Below are 11,176 nucleotides of genomic sequence, written 5' to 3'. Positions count from 1 at the left end.
GCAATTTCTATGTCTGACGTTTATACGAATAGAAATAAAAATATAATACAGATTTAATAATATCCTTCGAATTTCCTCCTTATAAACATTCGAAATTGCGTGTTTAAGGTTTTTTTCAAATTATAATGATTTTTTACAAGGACGTTACATGCATTAAATTAATAACATTATTTTATATTTTATTATTGTTGTATGAATGCTAAAAACAAATTTAAACGCCGATTTAATGAGCGTTTTATTAGAATATAATCGGTTTTAATTATGTATATTATAGCATTGAAATATTCTACATTATTTCTCTTTTATACTTCTATAATTTATCAAATTATAACATTAAAATATGTTTAAAAAATAAATTTGAAGTCGAATTTTCCTATACAAAATTTAAATAAGTTTTCCTGTCTAATTTAATATAAACCTATTTGCTATTCTTTCCTTCCTTGTACTCTACCACACCAAATATATTTATTTATTCCGAATAAATAATTCGGAAAACTTGCTTAAAATAACTCGTTTAAAACATTAAAATAAATATTTTTAATAATTTTATTTAAACTTCACAACAAATTAATATTAAAGGCGTCATATCATAAATGTCTTTGATGCTAAAGAATGTGGTGAGATCCTCATAGTGACCCCTACCATGGAATAGTGTGGCATTATAGCAAAGGCTATCAACATAATGCTTCACTTTTTCAATTGTAGGAAGTGTATGATATTACCAGCAGAACACCGCGAGTCGTTCTGTATTGAGTGGAATCGTCAAAAAGTGCCTATGAACCCATTGTAACTCTTTCTTTCTGTCTCTGGCAACATAGTAATCCGAATAATAATAAATTAGCTTTTTTCCTGTCAACTTTACACATTTATATGGAATTTATTGGTTCTCCGTTCGAACCCAGGTAACGCAAAACTCTCACCGAGGCACGTGAAAGTCCAACATATGATAGAACCTCACACTGATGTCTGAAGAGTAACTCGGTATAGGCTTATATATCCTCGTATTGGTGTGATTAGAATATACACCAATATAATTATACAAAATACAAGAACTGGAGTAAAGAGAAACGCAACACTCTCGAGCAACCAAGGATGCAGAATATTTTCGAGGCTCAAAATTTGACCTCCAACTACAACAAAGTGCACTTTTTTCTTTCTTTTATTTTGAAAAGTTACCAAGAAACCAGCCAATCTTTTGCAAAAAAGATAAGCTTTTTTAGTGTTTATTATAGATGACTATGCCTGTAGTCCACATAAGTTTAATGGCATCTTATGTAAAGATTCAAAAAGGAAACTACTACACGTACAAAAATTTCATAATTGCATGGAACGACTGGGCGAGGATGTACAAGTGTCTTGTATCGGCAGTACAGTACAAGTGTCTTGTATCGGCTAATTGGGCATGAGCTTCTAGACCCGTGGTTCTCAATCCGTGGTCCGCGGAGCATTGGTGCTCCGTGAAGCCACTTCAAATGTTCCTGAAAAAATCAAATATACAATTAAAAACTGTTTCAAACGAAAAATCAATACAATATAAAACAATTTTTGTATGGGACTGTAATTAGCAAACGCCAATGGCGTCATATATTAGACCGGGTGCGCTCTTGATTTCAAAAGGTTTGCCATGCCTGCTTTAAAGCTGATGTATTTTAAGTGTTCCGAGGGACAAAAATGTCAAAGTTTAGTGTTCCCCAACTTCAAACAGATTGAGAACCACGGTTTTAGGCTATATCGGCCCGTAGTAAAATGTGACGTAATTGTTAAGTAATAGTAGTTGTATATGTTTATGATGGTCGTTACGCGGAAAATAATACCTTTCGGAAGGTTTTTTAAGAGTAACTGGCCCCTATTCAGGCGTTACAATCGTGGAAAAAAACCTGTAAAACTCCACCGTCCGGACGATGCGCGAACCCACGACCGAACTCCCAGTGTTCAGGGAACGGAACCGCTTTACCACTGGTGGGCCACAGTACAAGTGTACACTATCACATTGCAGCGATCACTAGCGCCACAATTCTGTGGGAAATACAGAAAGAAAGCCAGTTGCTCTCCTTGATCGGCTCAGATATCAGCCTACTGCTCGGGGACCGAAAAAAACGGATTCAGACAACTGAAATACCCTAGGGGTCCGCCGGAGATGGTCTGTGTCGAATACATTAGAGCTCATCTCTCACCAACCGGCTGCTCCACTTTAAACCTAGCCTTACTCATAATGGGCTTGATGAAAAAGCTTTCTTAGTGCCCACAGGACAGAAAGTCCAATAGAAAAAGTATCAAGATGTCAGACTCATAATTTTGAAGTGTTGCAAGAAGACAATAAGGGAAAACCCATGTTATTAATGGAAGACTAATTGTACTTTTTCCATTTTATATCTTAACTACCATTCAAATTATGGGCCTGACAGGGAGCTATAAAGTGGGCGGAATAGACTAGTCAAACTACCACCCAAACTGGTAGGAGCAAACGTATTAGTAATGACTAAGAAGAAAGGACCTTATTTGAATAACGAACGTAACTGCTCGATCGGGTATCATACTGAAGAGTAATGCTGTACGACCCTTTCATGGAGACAGAAGAATTGGAGGAAAATGGAAAATCAGAATGACAAGTGAAATAACGGAAAATAAACTCGTTCAACTCTTCGATTGGTCCGAAATAGGGAAGGATAAACCTTATTATATATAAATATTTACTACGAATGATTTCGATTCAAGACGATATAATTACAACAGGAGATTAACACCCGGGGTCATCTATCCATTTACCTACCTCCAAATTAAATTCCGCACGCGCAAACTGCCTCACGAACAACAGGATTAACGATTTGTTCGAATACACGAATGTATCAGCATTACTTGTGGAAAAAAGCACAAAAACTTTACGTTTGTAATAGACTTACTCATTTCCTCTAATTCTTACCTCCAAAAAATTTTTAAAAATGGAATAAATAAGCGTATAAATCAATTAAAATATACTATTCCATACAGTATTTTAAATTACAGGTTGGCCTTGTCTATTGATATTAAAAATCGAGGAAAATGGATGAGGTTATCGAAAATAGAGAACAATGTATAGCCAATACAAGCATTTAAATTATCAATTCACAATTTTCTAAATCAATATTTAAAATGCTGAAACATATATATTTATGTATATTTAAAAAAAGGCGTACTTTTACGAACTTTTCATACGTTTTAACAGTATCAAATGATATTAAATACAAATGTATATTTGTATCAGGTCATAAAAACAACAAGGAAAAAAACTATCAGTTTTTGTTGTTTATGTGATGTAAAGAAATTGTTTAAATGCAAGAGGAAAAATTTCTTAAAATGTAAATATTTCTTCTTCTTTCACATACAACTTTTATACATTTTGATTATTCGTATTTTAATTTCATTGGGTACAGATGCTACCCAGAAGTCTTAACACTTTCTCCCAATTTGACACGTAAACATTCAATCACCCAGAGAAAAAGTAGCGATTCCGCACCTATAATTTTAACAAGTAACTGCAATGGTGCAATTTTATTTTTTCATTTTATAATCTCTCGTTCAAACTCCCATATCCAATTATATTTCTCTGTTACACTGTATTTTATCATTACTTCAGTTTCAACGAGTGTATATACAGTGCGTTAGTGTACATGCCTATGCTTCGTTTTCCACAGAAAATTTTGAACTAATAGATTTTATTTATTTACTATTTTTTATTGCAAAAAGCTTACTTAGAAGAGGAAGTAAATAAACTTGTATAATTATAATATTATTGTTTAATATTCTAACTTATACATTTTATTACGGCCCTTTGTCAGTTAGTACCAATTTGTATCGCTAAATCTAAAGAGTAATTGATTATTTGAATTCGGTAAAGCAAAAATATTTATTATTTGGTATATATAAATGCTTATTTTATGTGAAAAAAATTATTGTTTCGGCTTATTTCACAGAAGAAATTCTAAAACAAAAATGTTTTGGTAGATAAAATCTGCCTTTCATTTTCAGATTTGTAGCAATAACAACCGGTTATAAATTTACCGTTTTCTTTGTTGTTGGCCTGATTTCTAGCAGGTTACTTCTCAAATATATCTACGAATTAATTAATTTTTTATTCTATTTAGCAATCGAACGGTTCGTTAAACACTAGAAGAAATAAACCAAATCGCTTTGAAGGTTAGAGGAAATGATGCAAGGTTACGACTTTTAATTGTGTAACTAGTTCTGTACAACCTTCAACTGAAATGAATGGGCTCATTGAACTATAATAACCTTTATTTCGGCCGAGTTTAACTGTACCTATTCCGAAGAGCTACCTTCATTTGTCCTTAATCTATAGGTAGTAATATGTATTTACCTGTATTTCAACGTTACTGCAATAAACGAACACAGAAAATTTGAATACAGTAAAGCGTCGATAAGTGGAACGTCGGTAAGTGGAATGGCCGGAAACTGGAACGATTTTCAGTCGGACTGTGTCGTGCTGAATCGAATGTTTTTGATACTAATTTTACTTCTAAAGTATAATTTTCATGTTTTTTATATTCTTTAATATATTTATTTTGTTTGTACAAAATGCAGAAATAATTTTTAACGATACGATAGCCTCGATGATTATTATAAAAATTTTCGTTAGGCTTAAAATCAACGAAAATTCAACACGAAGCGACACGCAACGGAGAAAAATTCAACAGGAAGCGATACGCAACGGAGAAAAATTTGAACATCGGACAGGTTAATGTATTTTTTCGTACAAAGTCGGAAACTGGAACAAATCATTAACTGGAAGGACCCCAGTCCCCAATTGGTTCCACTTATCGACGCTCTACTGTACTTCTATTCTGACTAGGAATGGCAACACGATCTCTATTCATAAACCAAAACAATCATTGCAATAACCTGGAAGTTTCACATGCAGCAAACTCAATATCTCCAAGTCATGGGCTCACGCAGAAAATCTTCAGGATAGGGAAGAGCATGGAAACAATTACATCAATAAATTTTTATTTAATTAATTAAATTTGGGGGTTTTATGACAAGTAGATTATGGAATACAGTATTACAACAGTACAATAAACTTGCATGATACTAGCTCTCAAAATTTTTTTTACCTCAATATGTGAGGTTTTTTTCCTTCTTTTTGACTCTTCCTGCTTTGTGAGCACTAAAAATAGCCTTTTTTCTCAAGTCCATAATGGGCTCAGCCAAGCCGGGTGAGAATTAAGTCTCTAAATATCCGGATGGATCATCTCTCCAAACATTCCAGATTCGGATCCTCCAGAGCAGTAGACTTCACCTTAACCGCTTGGTCATCAGGCCGTGACGAATTGTGATGTGGATCGTGTCAAAAACTATCAAGTGGCTAAACGTTTTATCTCTAGTCTGGGCATATCTTTTGCATGTAGGGACTTTGAAATGCGGAAGACATGGAAAATGGGGAAAGGGAAGTGTATATTGATCGTAAAGTAGTTAATGTAGATAGTAGGACTAAGTGGATACATCATTTGCAGAAAAAAGAAAAAGGTGATGTAGTGGCGAAGTGTCATAGTGATGTTGAGGCCGAAGCTTTAAACGCGAAAACGTGTACGTCGGACGTTCGGCGCCGCTTTCCTGTAAGCCTAGAAGTTTTTGACAATGGCGTTTGGAATGTCGAGCATGATTCCACTGACTTTCCAAACACCATTGTCAAAAACTTCTAGGCTTACAGGAAAGCGGCGCCGAACGTCCGACGTACACGTTTCGCGTTTAAAACTTTGGCCTCAATCTCGATATTATCGCTTCATAGACGCCTGGGAAAATTTGAATTAGAGGTCCCATGTACAGTGTTAACTTCGAACATTTTTTTTTCGGGGAAATTTCTGAGGGGGAAATATATTCTTATAAAAGATTGGTTTGGTGTCTCCTATTGGTGTGGGCCCTTTTTACCATAGAATAACACGCCACTGAGATGATGCACACCGTGACAAGTGTTATTAATAATTGGTATAATATTAGGTACGGCAAGATAAACTATATTTAGAACATCAACACGAAAGTATAACATATAAGTGATAGGAAAGTTTTGTGTATTTCTCATGCAAATTGCAAAATGTAAATTGAATTTACTGTAGAAGGAAAAATGTGTTTAAGAATTTTCGATTCCGTGTTACGCAACAAAGAAACATTGCAATTTTTGACTCAAATCAGCAGAAATATCCACAAAAGAAATAGAAATGATACCGTGAGAGAAATAATCAACATAATATAGACCATAATTCGTATCGTTGAAGAGGGAATAATTAGTGGTAGGGGTATGTAGAAAAATTGAATACTGTGGCACAGAAAACAATGAAAAGGAGAAGACAGAGGAACACGTAGATGAAAAGAGTGGGAGTAGCCAAGGAATAAGAATAGCAAAGGAAGAGGAAAAGCAGAGAAAGATGATGAAACAGAGTGCTTTTATGTCATTACATCATATATAGGCCTATACAATAAATATTTTAAGCCTGACTTTTTTTATTACTAAATTAAATTATTGTTGAAAAGTTAAATTATTTGTGTAAGTCGGATGCAGACAATCGAAATTATACTTCGATTTCATTTTTATAATGAAATACCGTTTGTAAGTAGCCTATTCAAATTAATTTTTGAGTATAAAATTAAGAGTTTGTAAGAATAGGTCTTTCAAATATGACGTTCACACTAGGAGGGGAAGATACGTAAAAATTTTATGACACATTATGGTAGATAAGAGAGATGCAATAAAATTAAACATTCGTAACAAATGTCTGGAAGCCTCCATAAATACGAGGCTTCCCGAGTTTCCTCTGTAATACAGCCTAGCATAATTCATATAAATTTATTAAATTTGATTGTAAAATTACATTAATTATTAATTATTGACGATACAAATGTGATTGCCATTCATATAAAAAATAATTAATTAAGTAACGTAAAATCTTATTTCACGTTACTTAATTAATTACATTTGTTTAAGAATGTAAGTTTAATAATTGGCACATTTATCACAACACTAGAGTGAATGTAATTGATTTATTATTAATTAAAACTAACACAAGACAATTACTTCACAATACTTTGTAAGGTTGTTGGATTTAGTTTACTTACTGTATGGAACAACTTGCGACATCGCCTATTGGCTGTTGCTTAAGGCGAAATAGCAAAGTAACATTAACCATAACGTGGTGTTAAATTATTTCTTCATTATCATCGAAATAAAATGCGTTAAAGATATTCAGTAATATCCATTGTATGATACTTCACTATTATATTTTATGACATTAAATCGTGTAGCCGATGTAGTATTAGTTACAATAGTCGACCAAGAGAAGGAGCCAGGAGAGATAATTATACCCTACTAAGATTTTCTTTAAACTTACTAAGAGTAAATTTATTTTAACGCATTAAGCTATGGTAACTGCAGTCCGCGTGAGACAAGATGATCCATTAAAGTTCGTTTAATTTAAGCCGTAAGCGCTGTACTACTTGTTTATGGGTTGCCATGGGGCAGATCGCACTTGTGCTGCTTCCAGAGGCGTACACAGGATCTGAACTATAGGGGCAACTCATAGTTTCTTTCAGTGCAAGACTAGCAGCAAACAGCGAAATAGTTCTAAGTTTTCAAGACAGATGGCTCTAAGCTCTAGTCTAGTCACAGTATTCATTATTCAAACTACAGTAGTACATCGGTATACGTCTGCTTTAGAATATTCCAATTCGGAATACGTCCTCTTTGGACGAAACAAATATTGCTCGGTATACGACTTTTGTTCAGTATACGACTTAATTCAATTATACACACCATCTATGAACAAATAGCACTATCGGTGTACTAGACCAGACTAGACGTTCGCGGTCCCACGGTTTATAACTTTGTTAAATTTCTTCTGATTTTAATTTGTAAGTAAAACTTTTTATTAATCATGAATTGCAAAATGGCAAATGAAAAGCAACAGAAAACTAAAAAATGACTAGAATCACAATGGAATTGAAAAAAGAAATTGTTGAGAAATATGAAGGTGGTATGCGTGTTCGAGATTTAGCTGTTGCATACCGTATTCCGAGAACGACGATATCGACAATCGTGAAACATAAAGATATTATTAAATCTGCTAACGTTGCGAAACGGGTTAAATCAATTTATAAACAGAGATCGGAGACATTAGATCATGTTGAGAAATTGCTTTTGCTTTCGATAACTGAAAAACAATGTGCTGGCGACAGCGTATCAGAAGCAATTATTTGCGATTATTACTGTAATAACTTTAAAAATCTATAATAAAATTTATTCTTTTATTAATGTGCTCAAACAGTGTTCCAATTATTTTACAACCCCATTAATATACCATATCAAGAGGAGTTTTTTTACATGAGAACGGATTAATCATTTTTACATTACTTCTTATGGGAAAGGTTGGTTTGGTATACGTCCTATTCTGTATAAAGCCTGGACTCCACATTACCTGAAAACAGAAACTCAGAAACAGAATTCAAACACAGAGAGTTTTCGTTTCAGTTTTGTTTTCGTTTTAACTCGACTCCACTAGCACGTTACGTGGAACTGCGCCATCTGTTGATCAGTTTTGTAATTGTCGTAGAGTCAAACACGGACGACGCTACGGATTTTGCCTCGCTTTCTCTACATTTATTAACAATGAAATTGTTAATAATCTTTGAATTATTTACATTTTTTGTCGTATTTTCTAACTTCTTCAATGAATAATTCCAAATCTATTTGTTTCCTCGTCCTTTTCTGCCTTTACCACAATCAAACTACATGTGATGAATGCACGTCACAAATCCTCGCGTTTTTATTGGTTGCAGTAGCACAGAAGCGCGGAACGAAAACGGAAAAGTTAAATAATTTTTAACTTTGCTTTCAGTCTTGTTTCTGCCCAACTGAACCTTCCAAAACTGAAAGTTTCGTCAGTTTGGCTTTCAGTTTTACGATTACGTCGCGGATTCCGGTAATGTGGAGTCCAGGCTTTAGTCCAAACATCAGGAACGGAATAAGGTCGTATACCGAGGTTCCACTGTAATAATAAATTGATACGTGTTTGTGTGTCAATTACCACACTAATTTTTCTTCTAGAGGGGGCAGCTGCCCCTCCCTGCCGCTAGCTGGGTACGAAATTGGTTGCTTCTTTAATAAATCGCACTTGTTGTGTTGCTTCTTTGACATATCGCACATGTATCAGATCACACTTTGTCGTATTGTACATCTCTCGTACAAACTGCCATGAAGACTTTGCATGAACGATCCTCCCAAGACTTTTCTTAACCATTGGAAATCCTAATGAAGGAAATATCCTTCATTAGGATTTCCAAAAGTTTCATATTTAAGACGTTAAAAATAAAGAATTGATTATGCAATAATATAAAAAATTAACTCCATTATTGTATTATAAGTAATACAATGCCTTCAAAAATCAAAGTTGAAATATTACTCTCTATTTTAGATTTAACTGCGATTTTAACATATAAAATTTTACAATTTATTTTCCTGTTAATAATTACTGACAATAGTGTACTTGAGAAAAAATTAAAAACGTGAACTGTTAAAACATCAATAAAAATTTAATTTTACATGTATTATATAACACTAAAAGCTCTTAAAAGCGTATACATTAATACCGTATTTTACGGACTATAAGACGCACTTTTTTCTTCGAAAAATTGCCTTCAAAATTCAGGTGCGTCTTATACTCCGTAAAATACAGTAGTTATTTTAAGTAAATTAGATTGGAGATGTTATTTTTAAGTTATTCTCTATTGTCAGAGAGATGCCCTCCTTATTAGTTGCTTAAGTGGATGTGCTCAATTAGGCACGAAACACTTTATCCGCGTATCTAAGTCACGTTTGGAGATGTGTGTTTTAGATTGAAAGCATTTTGAGACAAGCCGCTTGATATATCTCGCTTGTATACATGGGCGTACTCAGAAAATTTTCCAAGGGGGAAGCGCTGAGACAAATAATTACATCAATAAATTTTTATGTAATGTTTAGGGGTTTTCTTCACAAGTAGATTATAGAATACAGCAGTGGGTTCCCGAAGTGGGCGTACCTCTCCTAGGGGGTTATAGATAAATCTACGGCGAAATGAAGCAAGGGAATGCAGGTAGCACTGGTGGCAGGACCGAATGGTGACCATAGGCGAGGGTGTAGGTCACTGACATCCTTTCCCTTTCCTCCGTTAAAACGGGTAAGAATAAACAATTAATTGTTTCTAGATATGGAGAACAATGTACGGTAAGGACACAAATTGTGAATTTCGTAGAAAAGTTTTTCTAAAAATATTTCCACGCCTTTCTCACTCAAGGAAAAATGAGTTAGGGACATTGGGTATAAGTTTATGCAATCAAAGGGACGGTGGCTCAAACAAGTTTGGGAATCGCTGGAATACATACAGTAGTGCATCAACGCATCCCATTGTCAAGGGTGTAAGGTTACATATCGTAATCACTTGTACGATTACAGTTTATAGAATTTTTTACTCGATCCTTGGGAACGGCAAGTGTCCCGTTTCCCCCTTTGCGTAGGCCTACTCCGATTCTTACGCCCTGCGTATATTCTATACCCTAACATAACTATTAAATTAAGTCGAAAGATTTATAAAACTTTTGTTGTAACCTTGATTTTTTATAATATTTTCTCTAACATTATATTGTAATTAAAATTATTTTGTTAGTTTTTATACGTTAAAATGCTAATCATATTTTCTTGTAATACACTTTAATACAAATAAAATTAATTAATTAAAATATATGTGTATTTAATTTGTAAATCTTATTAAATATAAAATTCTTATAAAGAAGTTAAAAATAAAATAATCCTAAATATAAAATTAAAACAGAAACGTGTTAAACGGCGTGTTAAAATTGATATGTTACTTGTCACACTGCTCGTTAAATTTTTTCATACGATTTGACATCCTCTTGTGCTTTTGAGGAAAAATACGATGGAGGACATTGTATTTTATAATTAAACTAGCAGATAGGCCCGGCAAAAGTAACGATAGAGAAAATTAAGATTATTACGTTATAGTCACAGAAGAAAAAGAGTAATTTCATCAACAAACTAAATATTTCTAAAGAAAGGTCGAATTTGAAAATTGAATATTCTAATATTGTTCGATTTTCACGACGTGTTCTGATTATATTGTTCGATTTTCATCGAATT

Source organism: Centruroides vittatus, unplaced genomic scaffold (assembly GCF_030686945.1).
Source record: "Centruroides vittatus isolate TY-2023 unplaced genomic scaffold, ASM3068694v2 contig_273, whole genome shotgun sequence".
In the NCBI taxonomy this organism is placed as follows: domain Eukaryota; kingdom Metazoa; phylum Arthropoda; class Arachnida; order Scorpiones; family Buthidae; genus Centruroides; species Centruroides vittatus.
The sequence above is the reverse complement of the archived record's forward strand: the minus strand, read 5'-3'. Positions refer to the sequence as shown.